The sequence below is a fragment of the Aquarana catesbeiana genome, linkage group LG11, assembly GCF_042186555.1.
Source record: "Aquarana catesbeiana isolate 2022-GZ linkage group LG11, ASM4218655v1, whole genome shotgun sequence".
NCBI lineage: Eukaryota > Metazoa > Chordata > Amphibia > Anura > Ranidae > Aquarana > Aquarana catesbeiana.
The window spans coordinates 143,314,461-143,334,395 of record NC_133334.1 but is presented as its reverse complement, the minus strand read 5'-3'; positions in this window follow the sequence as shown (position 1 = coordinate 143,334,395).

The following is a 19,935-nucleotide window of genomic DNA, read 5'->3' as shown; positions in this document are numbered from 1 at the left end:
ATAAAAAATTGCATACCTGAAAAGCAAACATGATAAAACATAACAACAATAAAACATTGCAGAATAGAATACAGTAAAAAAGAACAGAACAATAGAGAGAGAGAAAGAACAATAAAACGACAACTATTTTTTTTTTTATTTTATATTTTTGTATGTGTTTTTTTTTTTTTTTTTACACTTTTTTTTGTAACTAACTTTTATAACTGTAACCGGTTCCAGGTTCGGGTCTCTCAAAATGCGATGGCATCTTGGGAGACCCTGTGAAAGTGTGCCTAGTCTGTGCAATGCTGTACCCTACGCTAATACTCAACTAGTGAATGGTAGTGTTCAAAACATTCACCAATGCAAAGACCAGGATTGTCAGGACAGGAGGGACAATAATAGCGGGTGTCACGCCTATATCTGCGCTTGCTGCAGACACGACATCTTTTTTGGGGGGGTTCGTTGGGTAGGGGTACTCGGGAGGACATAAAGAAAATGCCTCTCATGCAGCCGACTGCATTTGGTTGGGGATGTGAATGGGGGAAGTACGGGCGCTGCAGAAGTGGTGGGTTCCCAATTAGGATTGGCGAATGCAGCAGGAAGGGCACTATGGACACGACGGGCCTGTGTTTGTCTTCTTGGTGGCAGCGGGACACTACTTGTGCTTGTCACCTCACCAGCTTGAACTGCACTTATGGGACTCGCCACGTCACCAAGTGTTACTGCAGTGCTGGTTTGACTACAACCGGGGTGTACTAGGCCGCTGGGGCTTGCCAGTTCACCAAAACGCTACCAAAAAAACTGTTAGCGATCGCAAGGATCAGGCCTGACTCTGCGAACGCTGCAGTTATGCGTTTAGTGTTTTGTAAGTGTCAGTGATCGATCGATACTGCACTTGGGTGGGCTGGGCTGGGCCGGGTGGAGGGGCAAAACGCAGGTGCTAGCAGGTATCTGGGCTGATCCCGCTAACACTGCGTTTGTGGGAACCCTAAACTGCTGGGGACGCTAGTATAGATCTGATCAGATCAGATATTGATCCGATCAGATACTATACCACTAAGGGAGGCGTATGCTGCGTGCGTGGGTGTTAGCGGTACTGGCGCTAATCTGACGCTGCCTGGGGCTGGTGCTTGCCAGTTCACCAAAACGCTACCAAAAAAACTGTTAGCGATCGCAGGGATCAGGCCTGACTATGCGAACGCTGCAGTTATGCGTTTAGTGTTTTGTAAGTGACAGTGATCGATCGATACTGCACTTGGGTGGGCCGGGCAGAGGGGCAAAACGCAGGTGCTAGCGGGTATCTGGGCTGATCCCGCTAACACTGCGTTTTCGGGAACCCTAAACTGCTGGGGACGCTAGTATAGATCTGATTGGATCAGATATTGATCCGTACAGATACTATACCACTAAGGGAGGCGTATGCTGCGTGCGTGGGTGTTAGCGGTACTGGCGCTAATCTGACGCTGCCTGGGGCGACGCATATCACCGCCGGGCGACCGGGGGGCTAAACCTTTATTCGGTAATAAACGGCGGGTGCCCTGACACTATAAAAAATAAACAAACTAACCAGCGTCACCGTAACAGTTATACGGTGATCAGTGGTGAAAGGGTTAACTAGGGGGCAATCAAGGGGTTAAAACATTTATTAGGTAGTATATGGGGGTCCCTGTCGCTATAAAACGCTGACGGCGAACCTAAATATTTACGTTCCTAACTAGCGTCACCAGCGACACTAATACAGCGATCAGAAAAATGATCGCTTAGTGACACTGGTGACAGGGGGTGATCAAGGGGTTAAAACTTTATTAGGGGGGGTTAGGGGGGTATCCTAGACCTAAAGGGGGGTAATACTACCTGCCCTAACACTGTAACTGTCACAAACTGACACTATGCAGTAATCAGAAAAAAAAAAAAAAAAAAAAAAAAAAAATACTGCTAATGTCAGTTTGTGACGGGGGGGGGGGGTGATTGGGGGGGGATCGGGGGGCGATCGGGGGGGGATCGGGGGTGTAAGGTATGCCTGGCATGTTCTACTGTGTGTGTGTGTTGTGTGCACTTACATGTCTTCTCTCCTCGGCGCTGGACGGAAACTGCCGAGCCGAGGAGAGATGACATCACATCCTCTGCCTGTGTGAAACTACACACAGGCAGGGGAGGATTCCTATTGGCTGGGAGCGATCGCGAGGGGGGGGCCACGATCGGATGGTCTCCCCCTCGCCTCCCGACGCTCCCAGTCAGATGCCGACCGCCGATGGCACCGGGGGGGGGTCCGATCGGACCCCCCGCCCGCGGGAGGCAGATCACGTATATATACGTGATTCTGCCTGCCCGTGCCATTCTGCCGACGTATATCTACGTTAGGCGGTCGGCAAGTGGTTAAACTGTGTGAAAAAGTGATTTCTACACTGAAATATCTCTAAAAGTCTGAAGTGAAAAATTTCCTGTTTTGGACAACTAGGTGCCAACACAACTGAGCATGCTCAGACCTGAAAATAACTCTCATTTTAACTCAAGTGTCTTTTTTACCAGGCGCTATAGTAAATACCAAAATGAGAGCTAATTAGAGAGATTATTTAGAAGTGAAAATCTGCTCTATTTTAGTCCAAATGAAGTTTCAGCCATTGATTCTAATGGAACAATTCTAACTCTCCCAAAAAAAACCTTTTAAAGTTGAGATGAAATGTATCTTTCTGTGAAATAAATTTTCCTTTGCAACATTGTTGCTTCTACTTAAAATATTTAGTTTTTAAGAATGCTAGAATGTGGAATGTTTTGATGTTTTGGTAAAATATATTTTTCTCTGTCACTTTCACTTGTTACTCTCCATCTCGCAACAATCTTTACCCAAGCTCACACAGGTGTCTTTACAAACCACAAACAATACCATTGCTGATGCAAATTTTAAAATGAATCACAATTTTTTGTGCTTTTTATTATTTCCAAATATTCATAATTTGAGCCCAAAAAATGTGATATGTGTACCAACATCAGAAAGCAAAATGTAATTCCCAAAAATTTTAGGGTAATATTCTACTCTCACCCACAAAAAAAAAAAACACCAAATATCACAGAATAAAGCAAGAAGAATAACTCTTGGGTAATGTACTTCCATCACTTGTATGTCCAAAGAAATGACGTATTTATGTGTTTTTATGTGTATTTATGTGTAGTTGTGTGTAGGAGGTTCTCACACGTGGCAGCTCTGTGGCTTAGAGGTTAGAACTTAGGTTAGACCCCTGAGGGTCTGGGTTCAAATCCCAACCATGTTGTTTCATGTAGAGAAATTGTCTCATCTCCCAGGTCCTATAACTATGTCTAAATGTAGTATTTATGTGTAGGAGGGTTCCACCACAATTGTAAGTCTTTTCCAGATACACTATTTAGCCAAGAGTATTGGGATGCCTGCTTTTACACACACATGAACTTTAATGGCAGCCCAGTCTTAGTCCATAGGGTTAAAATTTGATTTGGCCCACCCTTTGCAGCTAGAACAGCTTCTGGGAAGGCTGTCCACAAGGTTTAGTGTGCCTATGGGAATGTTTGATCATTCTTCCAGGAGTGCATTTGTGAGGCCAGGCACTGATGTTGGATGAGAAGCCTGGCTCGCAGTCTCTACTCTAATTCAGCCAAAGGGTGTTCTATCGGGTTGAGGCCAGGACTCTGTGCAGGCCAGTCAAGTTTCTCCACCCCAAACTTGCTCGTCCATGTCTTTATGGACCTTGCTTTGTGCATTGGTGTGCAGTCATGTTGGAACAGGAAGGGGCTTTCCCCAAACTGTTCCCACAAAGTTGGGAGCATGAAATTGTCCAAAATGTCTTGGTATGCTGACGCCTTAAGAGTTCCCTTAACTGGAACTAACAGGCCAAGCCCAACCCCTGAAAAACAACCCCACACCATAATCGCCCCTCACCAAATCATTTGGACCAGTGCACAAAGCAAGGTCCATAAAGACATGGATGAGTGATTTTGGGGTGGAGGAACTTGACTGGCCTGGACAGAGTCCTGACCTCAACACAGCAGAACACCTTGGGGATGAATTAGAGAGGAGACTGTAGGTCAGGCCTTCTCCTCCAACATCAGTGCCTGACCTCACAAATGCACTTGGAATAATGGTCAAACATTCCCATAGACACACTCCTAAACCTTGTGGACAAAAAGAGTTGAAGCTGTTATAGCTGCAAAGGGTGGGCCAAGTGAATTTTGAACCCAATACTAATACTGGGATGCCATTACAGTTCATGTGCGTTTAAAAGCAGGCGTCCCAATACTTAGGCCAATATATTGTATATTGCTTGTGACACTGAGCATGGCTATGGACTTAGGGCTGGTTCACACCACAGAGATGCAGAGAACATGTGTGAGGCTGCCTGGTGACTAAGTGGGTAACAGTTCTGTCTAGCAGCACCTGGGATGTTGGTTCAATTCCCCAACATGCTAATCCTTGTGTTGAAGTTTATATGTTCTCCCTGTGTGGGTTTCTCACCACAATCCAAAGACATGCTGGCATTTTATTTGTCTCCTGTCAAAATAAGTAATGTAATGTAAGAAAGTTAATTTTGGACTTTAGATTGAAAGCTCATTGCAGCCAGGGACTGATGCTAATGTTTATAAGCACTAATCATGCCCAGGGACTTGGACATTTCAAATTTTAGGGTTTACACTGCAAGGGTACATATGCTTAGAAAACTGTTGCTTTGTTTATGTGGATGCAAATGGACTTTGATCTTTGGCCTGTAGTTGGAGATTTGATGCACATAGCCAAGGCTAACATAGTTGCAAATAGTATTATGTGTTCCTGCTCATCAGGTGCAATCACTTTAGACATACATGAAGAGACAGATTGAAAGATACTGGTGGGCGTGTACTTCTATTGGGTGTGGCAGTGTGCTAACAATACAACCTCTCTTATATAAAGGCCTGCAGTAGGAGGGTTCGTTTGGCCTGAGAATATATTAAAAAAGGCCAGCCATCCAAATGGATCATACGGGTTGCCATCATCCCTAGATATAAAGAGTAAAAAAAAAAAACAAATGGATAATGGGACTTTAAAGGCAACAGAGTATTAAAAAAGAAATAATTTATTGATTGCAAAACACACAAGAAAATTGAGTACAAAAATAAGCATATAAGCATACAAATAATAATAATCATAGAACCACTAAAAACACAAGCGTGAAGCCAATATAGATAGAAGCTGTATCAGAAAAATTAAATTAAACAAATAAGATTGTATAGCCTGATTCCAATGCAATGTCTATTTGAATAAGCACATAAATTTCATTAAGCACTAGTGTAGGTCACAGATATCCTACCTTCATAAAGTGGGGAGCCGGGGGGAGAATGTGTACCGACAGGTAAACAAGAGGGACAGTCAGATCTGGGGCGAGCAGTGTGGTGCAGTGTTCCTAAATATTGCTTGAGCAATGATCTGTCGCATAAAAGAACTCTAAACATAAAGGAAATACAGAAAAAGCCCAAAATCAATAGATAATTTGCAATATAGGCAACTAGGTAGGCTGCACCAATAATCGCACTCAGCAGCAAGCAAAAAAAAAAAAAGATATGTGCTTACAGCAATAAGAGGGGCTATCTCACATGTGTAAACCACAGAGCAAGCTGATCGTCCGTCCACTCCGTTCGTCACCATCGAACATACAGACGCTTGCTCCTGGTCAGTGCGGTTAAAAAGGACAACAGGAGATGGCGTCCGATGCGGCGCCACTGGAGTGGCGTCATCGCGTCAGTACACCATTATCCAAAAGTGGGGGAGAGACCAGGAAGGAGTCGCCTATCGTGGGAGCGGCCATGACGTGCTGACGCTCTCTACGGCATACTTACGCAATCCGTCATCACAGTCCAGACTCTCCCCCACTTTTGGATAATGGCGTACTGACGCGATGACGCCACTCCAGTGGAAGACAAAGACTGTGGATGACTGAAGACTGAAGACGATCGCTGTGGATGTTTTACAGAAGTTGCTGAATTTACAGGTCAGTGATATATTTGCTCTCCAAGATTTTGTGGTCAGTGGTCATTACGATGTTTCTTTTCATACTGAGGATACCTGCCAAGCTGCATATGAGAATTGGGTGAAGGCGGATCTGGGAGGAAATTTGCTAACTAAGAGGATGGACATCAGTTTATTGTTTGATCCCGGATTGAAGACCATGACTGTTCATTGTTATAATCCTTTTTTGGAGCCGGAATTAGTGAGACAATTTTTGTTGCGGTATTGTGTGGGGGCTGACCGAGGAGAGAAGCTTTATAACCAGTATGGCATGTATAGAGGTAAACTGCGTTTTAAAGTACACATGAAGAGGGACGCATCAGGTTTTTGTGGCGTGGGTCACCCTCCCCCGGCATTTACCATTGCTGGGGAGCGGTGTACTGTTTTCTATTCTTGGCAACCACATTACTGCAGGGGGTGCTTTCAGTATGGACATATTCATGAGGACTACCCTTCTAAGCTTTGCTGTAGAGTGTGCTTGAAGCTGGGACACAATGCAGTGGAGTGCAAGGAAAAGAAATGTGATCTGTGTGGTTCAGGGGAGCATATAGTCAGAAACTGTCCAAAAATAGTGGGGAGGAAGATGTTCTCGTATGCGGAGGCTGTGCAGAGATGGCGGTTTACAGGGCGGAATGTGAGCCGAGAACTGGAGGAGCAGGAGACTGGGCGGGCAGATAACGGGGGTGAGCAGGTGGCCGGCACGGAAGGTGGAAAGGCGCCGACCCCCCAGACGCTGAAAACCCCGGTAGTAGCTCCAAGGAAGGTGTCGAACAGGAACTGCGAGGGAGTATGGGTAAAAGTGGAGTGAATATTAATCTGACAGAGGGGGATAATGAGATGCAGGTTGGTGAGGTGGATGAAGGCATGGAGGGAGGGAGGTGGGTGGAGTGTGTGAAGAGTTGATCGCTTTGATAAAACAGGTGGTGGCAGAGCAGGAGAGTCAATATGTAGATGAGGAGCTTGGTAAGTGGGCTGAGGATATGGAGGTGCTAGAGGTGAGGAGGAAGGAGGGGTCAGGATCAAAAGACCTTTTTAATCGCTACTCAAAGACCAGGGCCTGAGGTGGAGCAGGAGAGTGAGGCATGGAGAAAGAAGCCTAAATAGGACTTGTCTCTGGGTTCAAGCCCAGGTGGTGGTGGTGGGTGTGTACTGACGAGTTTAAGTATGGATTCACAAGTGTCAGATGATTCAAGTGGAGCAACATCACCATTGGGCTTGGTAGGTTCTCCTGCCATGCAATATTTGGAGAGTGAATCAGTTGATCCTCTTGTAAAAGGTACAGGGAACAGAAGTGGAAAAGAGCTTCCTGATGGAGGGGTTTAGTGTGTTCTGCAGGTTTTTTTTTATCCTTCTCATGGCTTTGTCTATATGTAGTGTGAATGTGCGTTCGATTGGATCTGTCTATCGTCGTGCAGCTGTTTTGTCTGAGTTGGCTAAGATTGAGTGTGATGTCTTGTATTTGCAAGAGTGTGGTTTGTGTTATGCTCCAAGCCATGGGGAGCTGGTCTTGTGCTGCAGAAAATAGAAGTGAAGGGATGGGGGTGCTCTTTAAAAACCCAGAAGTTAAAGTTGAATCGTGGGAGGAAGTGGTGATAGGAAGAGTTCTAAGTGTAATGTTTACCTACCTGGAAGAATCCTTTACCTTGGTATGTGTTTATGCACCAGTTCAAAAAAAATGCCAGGATGGATTTGTTGGAAATTTTGAGGCTCCACCTAGTGGGGAGAGGAAAGACCATTGTTGCTGGAGATTTAATCTTATTAGGACTGCTGAAGATAGAGTAGGCCAACGTAAAAGTCAGACAGATGTCACCAGCATAGCTTTTAATGCAATTTTGCAGGATTTTTGTTTGCAGGATGGAGCGGTTTGCTACTATGGAAATGGTAAAGCCCCAGCAACCTTTTTTTCAGATAAGGGAAGCATGAAATCCCGAATTGACTTTATTTTAGGTTCCAGGTCATTGAAGGTCGCAGAGTGGAAGCAATGGGAGGTGTCTTTCTCCGACCACCAGGTTTTGGTGGGAAAGTTTATTTTTGATCAAGATGTCAAGACTGGGAGAGGAATCTGGAAATTAAGTAACCTGTTTTTAGAAGAACGAGGGATTTTTGATAAGCTTGCTCTGCAATATAAAGTGTGGTTGTGAGGGAAGGGGGATTTTGAATCCTTTTTCAAGTGGTGGGACTGGCTAAAGGAGCGAATCAAGCTCTTCTTTCTTCAAGCAGGTGTAAAGAAGGCAAGGAAAGAGAAACAAGAAGGGAGTGCTCTCCAGCATAGGTTGATATTCCTGCTTAAATTAAGGCAGGGAGGCTGGGGGTTAGAAGAGGAGATTGGAAAGCTTCGGGAGGAGATAAAGAAAGCTTGGGTGATGAGAGGGAAGAAGCTAATCTTCCAAGCTAAAGTGAAGGACATGGCGGAAGGGGAGACATGTTCGTGGTTCTTCTTCAAGAAACTCTTGAGGGGACGCAATGTGGTGAAATCGGTGATGGTGCAGGGACAGGAGGTAAATGGTGAGAAGGTGATGGAGGCGGTGAGTGAGTTTTATACGGATTTGTTTGCAGGCAGACGTGGAGTAAGTGCTGAGGAGATGCGAGAGTATTGCGAGAAAGTGGATTCAAGATTGTCTGAGGAGGATAGGTTTGGTATGTTTGTGGTTGTGTCTGAGGAGGAAGTGAGGCAAGTGATAGATGGGATGAACCGGAATAAGACCCCTGGGAAGGATGGGTTGACTGTTGAGTTCTTTTGTAAAGCGTGGGAGGTGATGAAGAATGAGGTGTGTGAGTTGGTGAGGCTGGTGTTTGAAGTGGGGGAGATGCCAAAGTCCTTAAGGGAGGGGGTGATTACCCTCATCTATAAAAAGGGCGACAAGAGAGACATTCGGAATTGGCGGCCAATTACAATGTTGAACGTTGACTACAAGATTGTGGCAAGATTGATTGCCGATCGAGTCAAGCTTGTGATTGGCGAAGTGATTGGGGAGCAGCAGGTGTGTGCGGTTCCTGGTCGGCGGATTTCCGACCATCTATCGTTACTGAGGGATGTCGTATATTACGCGCAATCTAACAACTTGCCGTGCCTTCTAGAGTCAATTGATCTTGAAAAGGCCTACGACAAAGTCTCCCATCAGTTTCTGTTTCAGATTCTGGAGGTCCTAGGGTTTCCAGACCAGCTGATGAAGGTTATCAGAGGACTATACAAAGGTGTCTCAAGTCAGGTTTTGGTCAACGGTACCCTAGGGGGGAGTATCCCTGTGATGTCTGGTGTTAGGCAGGGGTGCCCCCTATCACCTTTGATGTTTATCTGCGTGATGGAGCCATTACTGAGTGCAGTGAAGAAGTACAAGGTGTGTTTGTGCCTGGCAGTGGTGGAAGGAGTGTGAAAGTGTTGGGGTACATGGATGATGTTGTGTTGGTGGCTGGTGGAATGGCTGATGTGCGGCGTGGAAGATTGCAGGTGAGTCTGTTCTGCAGTGTGTCTGGGATGAGTGTGAATTGGAGTGTCAGGTGTGTAGTGTGGGCCGTGAGGTGGAGGTGAATGAGGGACGGAGTCAGAAGGTGGAGAGGATGCAGGTGCTGGGTGTGTGTTTTGACAGGGAGTTGAGGGGAAGTCGCAGTTTTCAGAAGGTGACTGAGCGAGTGCAGGAAAAGTTGTTTATGTGGCGGATGCGTGAATTGTCCTGCACCGGGAAAGTTCTGATCATCAAGTCAGTGATCCTTCCAATTATGTTGTAAGTCTCTGTTATATTCCTGCCTCCTGATGGTTGGGTGAGGAAGATGAGGAGGCTACTGTTCTTGTTCTTTTGGGGAGGGAGGATGGGAAGTGTGCAAGGGAAAAGATTACTAAACCAAGGGCCAAAGGTGGCTTCAGACCTCCAAAGATCGGGGACTTTTTGATGCTGCATTACTGGGTGACATTGATAAGGACCCTAAAAGGTAACAGAATCGGGAAGGAGATGATGCAGTACCTTGGAGGAAGATTGTTTACAAGATGGGGACTCTACAGGCGGGCCCTGGAAAAGCCACAGGCATGGTTCGTTCCTCAGTATTTTTTGGTCCTAACCAAGATCTGGGAAAGATGGAGGTTAGGGGATCTGGGGAGGGAGGTTGGTGATAAAAAGAAACTTAAAGCTTGGATTGCTGGGGAGATTTTTCCTAATGGGATACAGTACTTAAGAGAGAAGGAAAGTGTGCAAATCTGGAAGAGTACTGTATGAGCACAAGAGGAGTGACTGACCGCCAAAGGGACATATCCTGGATGACCTTTATGGGGTGTCTGATGACCATGAGTTTTCTGAAAAGTAGGGATTTGGTAAGATCGGAGTTGTCCAAGGGAGGGCTGTGGGGGAGTGAAGGACGTGTTCCACGTGTTTTGGAACTGTGTCTTCGCTAAAGAAGTGCTGGGAAAGTTGAAGAGCTTCCTGAGGGAGGTGGTGGGGGTGGTTTTTGTAAGGGAGGAAATGGTGGTTCTGGGTTTGTGGAGATTGGAGAAAAATGCAGCCAGGAAGGCGTGGTGCTTTTCTGTTGTCTACAAGGAAGTAATGTGGGATGTTAGGAATATATGGGCAGGAAGGAAGAGATATGGATAGAGATAAGTGGAATGTCTTTTGATATATTGGCATGATTATTAAGATGTGCTCTGTATTATTAATTTGTTTGGTCATATGATGTGAAGGACGCAGTCACTAAGTACTGACAGTATATGTGTTGTCCGTTTACTGAACTGACAAAAAAAAAAATTGTGGGTGAGAAGGAATGATGTTGGGAGATTTGAAGAAATTATTGTGCATTTTTTCAATCAAAAGTGGGTTTATGTGGCCATGCTGTCAATGTTGTGCGTGTATTGTTCCTGTCTGATCATGCAAACATCGTTTGGAAGCATCTGCTGACCTACTCTTTTTGATCTCGTTTAATCGTGTACACAGAAATGCAGCTTCCAGCAGAACATGGTCACCAATGTATGTGTGGATTGTGGGCTGGTGGTGGGTGTTTTTAAGTCTTTTGTAATATTATGTTGGAATACTTGATAGACATCCGTGTGGCCTCATACACAAATGTCTATTGAAGTCGCACCTGAAATCGGCAAAAGTAGTGCAGGAACTACTTTAGCAAATTGGTGCGGCGCCACAAAAAAAATGTTGCATGGATTGGAACAGTGCCATTGCTGCCATTAGTCATGCGATTTGATCTCTCAAATCGCATGACAAATCGCTCCAATGTAAACCTAGGCTTCTGCACACCTGCAAGTTAATGACAAAGGTGGAATCTTTATATATAACAGCTGTGGAGAATTGCAATAATGAATTCAGCTGGTGGATAGGCAGTGTTGTATGTGTCAGCTTTAGTTTACATTGGTGCGATTTGACATGTCAAAGCGGTGACAATTGCGCTGTTTTAATTGGTGCGACTTTGGGGTGCAATTTGCATTGATATCAGTGCAGAAACCTGCATAGATGTCTCTGAAATTCCCCCTGCAGTCGGGACTGACATGCGGGAATGAAAGTGTGTGATTTCAACTGAACAATTTCCTCCCTCTGTCAGTGTGAACCAGGGCTCAAACTGGGCCCTTTGTTTTTGTCATTCACCTGCTGCTAACCCAGGGACACCATTTCTTATCAAACGCCTTTAAATATCATAAGTAGAAATACAAATTTGCATATCTGCAAATAAACAAAAATAATACAATTCTAATCATGGTTGCGATCAAATATTCGCAGCAGCGATCAAAAGAGTGTGGTTTCGCCTTCTGACCCAGAAATAAGTCATTGTAATCACCCGGAAGTCCCTGTGCTGGTCAAGATCTCGATCTAGGTGCACATGCCGAGGTCCCTCTTTAGCAAAGAGGAGGTGCTTCTCATTTTCCGGATAAGGGTATGATATGTACTTGTGCTTAATCAATGCGGGGGTGGATGTGGTAGTTAGATTTGGTGTGGGTGGGGTTCATTGATTTGTTTGGCATCCCCACACATTTGCTTCTGGCCCATGTGCACACATCATTTCCTGCATTTGTTCTGCTGATGTAAATGCAAGTATAAATGAGAGCTCCTTTCTATTAAAATATATATGACTTGTTACACAGTTGGGCGACTTTGGACCTCTGAGTTGCTTGACAAGTTGTACCCCATGATTCTCAATGATAACTAGGGATAGGCCCAACATCCCCCCTGTTCGGTTCGCAGCAGAACATGCGAACAGACAAAAAAATTTGTGCGAACACCATTAAAGTCTATGGGACTCGAACATGAAGAATCAAAAGTGCTAATTTTAAAGGTTAATATGCAAGTTATTGTCATAAAAAGTGTTTGGGGACCCGGGTCCTGCCCCAGGGGACATGTGTCAATGCAAAAAAGTTTTAAAAATGGCTGTTTTTTTGGGAGCAGTGATTTTAATAATGCTTAAAGTGAAACAATAAAAGTGTAATATTCCTTTAAATTTCGTACCTGGGGGTGTCTATAGCATGCCTGTAAAGGGGCGCATGTTTCCTGTGTTTAGAACAGTCTGACAGCAAAATCACATTTCAAAGGAAAAAAGTCATTTAGAACTACTCGCGGCTATTAATGAATTGCCGGTCCGACAATACACATAAAAGTAAATTGATAAAAACGGCATGGGAATTCCCCACAGGGGAACCCTGAACCAAAAATTTTTAAAAAAATGGCGTGGGGGGTTCCCCTAAATTCCATACCAGGTCCTTCAGGTCTGGTATGGATTTTAAGGGGAACCCCGCGCCAAAATAAAAAATAAATGGCGTGGGGTCCCCCCAAAAATCCATACCAGACCCTTATCCGAGCACGCAACCTGGCAGGCCACAGGAAAAGAGGGGGGATGAGAGGGCGCCCCCCCTCCTGAACCGTACCAGGCCACATGCCCCCAACAGTGGGAGGGTGCTTGGGGTAGCCCCCCAAAACACCTTCTCCCCCTACCATTGGTAAGTACCCCTGCCATTTCACAAAAAAGTGTCACGGGGAATGCCACAGTGAAGTCTCCGTGCGTCAGAGGGGGGCGGGGTCACCGGGTGGCCCTGCCCTCTGTTGTTTAGGAACCGTCAGAAGACGAGAAGCGTCACACAGCAGGAGCCTCCCACCATGCCATCATGGATGTGGAGTGGCCTGAGGAGAAGGGAAGAAGACGCCGCGGAAGAAGATGCCAGACGAGAACACCGGAGGAAGAACCAGAAGAACAAGAAGAAGAAGATGGAGGAAGAAACCGAAGGAAGATAGAAGAAGCATTTCAATAAAGGAATTGTCAAAAACTGTCTCTTGACATTTTTAACATTTTTGACACTTTTTTTGTGAAATGGTAGGGGTACTTTTGTACCCCCTTACCATTTCACACAGGGGGAGGGCCGGGATCTGGGGGTCCCCTTGTTAAAGGGGGCTTCCAGATTCCGATAAGCCCCCGCCCGCAGACCCCCACAACCACCGGGCAAGGGTTACCCCAAAGCACCCTCCCAATGTTGAGGGCATGTGGCCTGGTACGGTTCAGGAGGGGGGGCGCTCAATCATCCCCTGCTCTTTTCCTGTGGCCTGCCAGGTTGCGTGCTCGGATAAGGGTCTGGTATGGATTTTTGGGGGGACCCCATGCCATTTTTTAAAAAAATTTTGGCCGGGGTTCCGCTTAATATCTATGCCAGACCTGAAGGACCTGGTATGGAATTTAGGGGGACCCCCACGTTTTTTTTTTTTTTTATTTTGTTTCGGGGTTCCCCTGTGGGGAATTCCCATGCCGTTTTATCAATGAACTTTTATGTGTATCGTCTGATCGGCAATTCATTAATAGCCGTGAGTAGTTTTAAATGACTTTTTTTCTTTTGAAACATCATTTTGCTGTCAGACTGTTCTAAACACGGGAAACATGCGCCCCTTTACAGGCATACTATAGACACCCCCCAGGTACGAAATTTAAAGGAATATTACATTTTTATTGTTTCACTCAAAGCATTATTAAAATCACTGCTCCAGAAGAAACGTCCGTTTTTAAAAAAAAATTCGCCATTGATACATGTCCCCTGGGGCAGGACCCGGGTCTCCAAACACTTTTTATGGCAAAGAACTTGAATATAAGCCTTCAGTGAGAACTTTGGATTTTGCAGGTTCGAGCCCCATTGACTTCCACTATTCCAGCATATGTGATCTGACAGGCATTATTGCCGCAATAGCGCTGCTTTCCATTTGCATTAGCACTGACTTTCTGAGAGTTGAAGTCTTTCTGGCCTTTTTTGAGAGTTATTTTTTGGTACTGCAGGAGAATTTTTTGGCGCTATAGTAAATGACCCCCTTAATCTCTTGGGAGCAATACCTGCAGTGGACCATGAGGGTTAATTTTGATGGTGATAATCGCAAACCGGAAATCCCCACAAATTTGAAAGCAACCATTCTCAACTTTGCACACAAAAGATTCCAAGGGGACAATGTGCAAGCTTGTAGGGACAAAGTTAACAAATCCCTCAGGATGTCACAAGAATGCCCTTGGCCAAAGTTGGAATAAAGACACTTGAGTTACTGTGTTAAATAATATCATGTACAGTAGTTAATGTGCTGTGGACGCTGTAGAAATAAATATACATTATATGTGACAAAAACTATTGCCTTTTTTGTTTGGTTGAACTAAAGTAGAATATTGTGCATCGTACCATTTTCCTGTGCTGTTGATTGGTGTGGGTGGGAGGAGGGAAACCTTTCAGTGCTAGAGAACCTTATTTTTTCTTTTTTCTCACAGCTCTGGCTCAGTAAGCTTAAATTACAGCTCCCCTCCCCCTGCTCTGTTCACATTGCAACCTTGAGAGCCGAGGAAGGAAAAGAATGAGCGCCATGGGCGGTGCCTGTAAACTGGCCCAAGTTATTACGTGGGGGTGGGGGGGAGTATGTTTCCTACAGTATGTCTATGGTACTTTTAACGTAGTCTTTCTACCATATCTACAGTATTGCCTACAATATTTATCTGCGGCGCTGGCTTAAATGCAGCTGGCGCTTCTTAGACGGCAGAACCTCCTGGCAGGAGCAAAACATTACACAAAATACACATTTAACAAAATAAATAAACACAAATACTGTAAAGTATTTCTAAACTGCGCCTTTTATTATTGTATTTCCATACTGCACACCAGGGCGAATGGTTTCTGAAAAGCAGTACTACAGTACATAGCGGAGCCCCGCCCACCTTGAGTACCCATGGGAGGCACACGCAGGACCACATACAGTACAGTACTGTACTGTACCAGAGCCTCACCCACCTGCCACGCACCCCGCGCCCAGGCACCTGCAGGAGTACAGTAGCTGCGTCGCTGCTTTGCCTCTAAGTACTGTAGTCATAGAGCGAAGAATATGCATGAGAATCCTACACGTCATTTCCCCACCATCTGCAGGCTGGGATCACGGGGGTTCTGTGCTGTAAGACAGCCCGTGCTGAAATGGGTGGTACTGCATGTGCTGTGGTTTAAATACTGCACAGTAGCGGAATGAATCATACAAAAAAGTGCTCTGCTGAGACATGCCGGTACTGTCCAATCAATTTTACCATACAGCATGCTATGGTGCATGCATGAAAGGACCCTGAAACAGCATTGAGATATTTAATAAGATACTGTATGTTAAACATCTGTAAAAAAAAATGGAAGTGTACAGTACAGGCGCTAAACTGTGCAGACATGATTTGCATACAATTGCATTTACAATACTCTAATATGCATATATATTATTGGACATTAAAAACATACAGTAACACGTATCAAATACATACAGTACTGTACTTGAATATACTCTATTAAAAAAAGACAATAAAAAAAGTTAACTGGGGAATAGAACTCTGGGCGTTAAAGGCTGACACGCAGCTGCTGGACCACCTACAGTACAGTAGTTTTGCTGATTCACACGCCCTTCTTTAGCCACAGCAGTAGTGTGACAACCCACGAGATGCATCGTCATGAGTCAAAGGGCGCATAAAGACAAATAGAAAACAAAGCGCGCAATACACCTAGTGGTGAAAGTGATTTAGGCAGGAATCCAGAGGAAAAAAAACAATGAATGAGCGACAGAGCTCGACGCTGGCTCGCGCGACGAACCTCGAAGGGGGTCAATCTGGCCGATACAGAGCTGATTTTTTTTAACAATCTCGCGGTCACCTACTGTAACTTCAAAAGAATAGCAGCTCAAGTATTTTTAGCTCCTGTTGTATAATGTTTTCATATTAATTTAGAATTGCCTTGGGCATCAAAATGGGTTTCTAATAAAAATTTAGTTTTGCTATTTCAGATTCCAGTATCCAGTATCTTTAGTAAATACTGGAACACATGGTAAAAGTTAAGTCCTATCCAATCACTCAATATCCTAGAAGTGTCTTTTCGCAACTTAAAGTGGAAGTACACGCTAACTGTTCCTAACAATATTTGTTCCCTCCCCCTCCTACCTATCCTGCCTACCCTGTGTAAAAAAGATGTTGAGCTCTCCATATCTCAAGACCAGAACAGACTGAAAAAGGTAAGTATGGAGATCTTTTTTACACATGATAGGTAGGAGGAGAGGGGAAGGGACATTTTTAGGAGACGTTAGTGTTAGGATTTAATTCCACTCTAATGCCCTGTACACACGTTCGGATTTTCCGACGGAAAAAGTGCAATCGGATTGTGTTCTTGGAAATTCTGATCGTGTGTGGGCTCCATCTGACTTTTTCCGTCGGAGTTTCCGACACACAAAGTTTGAGAGCAGGCTATAAAATTTTCCGACAACAAAATCTGATCGGTTAAATTACGATCGTGTGTACACAAATCTGACGCACAAAGTGCCACGCATACTCAGAATAAATTAAGAGACGAAAGCTATTGGCTACTGCCCCGTTTATAGTCCGTGTACGTGTTTTACGTCACCGCGTTCAGAACGATCGGATTTTCCGACAACTTTGTGCAACCATGTGTATGCAAGACAAGTTTGAGCCAACATCCGTCGGGGAAAAAAAACATGGATTTTGTTGTCTGAATGTCCGATCAATGTCCAATCGTGTGTACAGGGCATAAGAGTCCGTTAGTTTCTTATTATTACAGTAACATATAGCTGGTAGCCTGTTTTGGATGTGTATAGAATTTAATTTTGCATAACCTTGAAAGGCAAACATCAACCAAATCTGACATTTCAGTTTTGAATGGGTCCTGTGAAAGTTTAATTATTTTCATGCTACTTACACTCAGTAAACTGGTGGTATTTTCCCCAAACATGACTAAGTAGCTAGGGGTTTCTGTCTTCTGTAACAAGGTCATAAGGAAAGCGTAACCTTCCTGCAGCTGAACTTCCAATGTTTTTGTTCATCCTATGTTATAATGAAACTTTTATTCTTCTTTTTTTTTTTTTTTTAATGCTAGGGCAGTTGATGGAAATTACATAATTAGACTGTAATATTTTTACCCAGCTTAAAATGTTTGCTTTGAGATAAAGCAGTTTTTTAGGTGGATATTTTTCCAGCATACAGTGCCTTGCAAAATGATTCCCTTGGCTTTTTACCTATTTTGTTACATTACAGCTTTTAGTTCAACGTTTTTTTAATCTGAATTATATGTGATGGATCAGAACGCAATAGTCTAAGTTGGTGTAAAGTAAAATTAGAAAAATATATACATAAAACTATTTTTTAGAAATAAAAAACTGATAATTGGCATGTGTGTATGTATTCACCCCCTTTGTTATGAAACTCATAAAAAGCTCTGGTGCAACCAATTACCTTCAGAAATCAAATAATTTGTGAAATGATGTCCACCTGTGTGCAATCTAAGTGTCACATGATCTGTCATTACATATAAACAACCTTTTTGAAAGGCCCCAGAGGCTGCAACACCTAAGCAAGAGGCACCACTAACCAAACACTGCCATGAAGACCAAGAAAATCTTCAAACAAGTATGGTTGTTGAGAAGTACAAGTCAGGGTTAGGTTATAAAAAAAATACAAGTCTTTGATCCCTAGGAGCACCATCAAATCTATCATAACCAAATGGAAAGAACATGGCACAACAGCAAACCTGCCAAGAGATGGCCGCACACCAAAACTCACGGACCGTGCAAGGAAGGCATTAATCAGAGAGGCAGCACAGAGACCTAAGGTAACCCTGGAGGAGCTGCAGAGTTCCACAGCAGAGACTGGAGTATCTGTACATAGGACGACAATAAGCCGTATGCTCCATAGATTTGGGCTTTATGGCAGAGTGGCCAGAAGAAAGGCATTACTTTCAGCAAAAAACAAAATGTCACATTTTGAGTTTACAAAAAGGCATGTTGGAGACTCCCAAAATGTATGGAGGAAGGTGCTCTGGTCTGATGAGGCTAAAATTGAACTTTTTGGCCATCAAAGAAAACCCTGTCTGGCGTAAACCCAACACATCACATCATCCAAAGAATACCATCCCCACAGTGAAACATAGTGGTGGCAGCATCATGCTATGGGGATGTTTTTCAGCAGTCGGGACTGGGAAACTGGTCAGAGTTGAGGGAAAGATGAATGGTGCTAAATACAGGGATATTCTTGAGCAAAACCTGTACCTGTCTGTGTGATTTGAGGCTAGGACGGAGGTTCACCTTCCAGCAGGACAATGACCCCAAACACACTGCTAAAGCAACACTTGAGTGGTTTAAGGGGAAACATGTAAATGTGTTGAAATGGCCAAGTCATAGCCCAGACCTCAATCCAATAGAAAATCTGTGGTCAGACTTAAAGATAGCTGTTCGCAAGCGCAAAACATCCAACTTGAAGGAGCTGGAGCAGTTTTGCAAGGAGGAATGGGCAAAAATCCCGGTGGAAAGATGTGACAAGCTCATAGAGACTTATCCAAAGCAACATGGAGCTGTGATAGCCGCAAAAGGTGGCTCTACAAAGTATTGACTTTTGGGGAGTGAATAATTATGCACATTGACTTTTTCTGTTATTTTGTCTATTTGTTGTTTGCTTCACAATAAAAAAAAAAAAAAAAAAATCTTCAAAGTTGTGGGCATGTTCTGTAAATTAAATGATGCAAATCCTCAAACAATCCATGTTAATCCCAGGTTGTGAGGCAACAAAACACAAAAATGCCAAGGGTGTGAATACTTTTGCAAGGCACTGTAAAAGCTTTAGAAGCTGATATTCAGTGGTAGAAGATTTAAAATACTAGAAGATGGACTGTTGTAGTTACTTCTCATGAGCATTAGCATAGAATTAAATAACAAAAACGGTGTAAGTATAAAGTACTTAGAACAAAGCCATCATAATATCACAGCTTGTAAAGGAACATTGATAAATGATTTGTCATATTAGGTAAAGTATGCAGCTGATCTAATGCTTAGCCATCAGTGATGGAATATACTTTTTTTTACAATGTAGGATTATCCATCACATCAAATGACTACATTAGGCTGAGAGTTCTCTGAGCAATTCAAGGCAGCTCATGCACTCCATGATTAAGCCATATGTTTCAACTTCTCTGTAGTTTAATGAACACACCTGGGACAGAGCATGAAACAGAAATTATTAGGTGCAATAAAAAGTTAAAAGATGATTCAAGTGATTTGGCAAAGTCAGTTAATAGCATGAAAAAAAGTAAACCCAGAAAATTGCTGAATCGGCTTAGATAGTAAATTCACAAAAATGGTCTGCAGCAATTCACTGAGGTTGTCTATTGCTGCAGTTAATAGAAAATGATCACTCAGCTCCTGCAAATGATATTATTACTCTCTTTATGGAGCTAATTAGTTTAATGGTAAATTAATTTGGGGTTCCAGCAAAGATAAACTAAGGGATCTCTTAAAAAGTGTCCTGTGCACAAGTAAATACACTAAATAGTTAAACAAGTGAATATACTAAGCAGAAAACCTTCCTAATTGAAAAATGCACCATGTTTCTACTTGCAAAGACACTATATCAATGTAGCTAAAGGTCTGTGTGCGCTATATGTTTGTTAACAGGCCACAATATTCTTTAAGGCTAGGTTCACACTGCTGCAG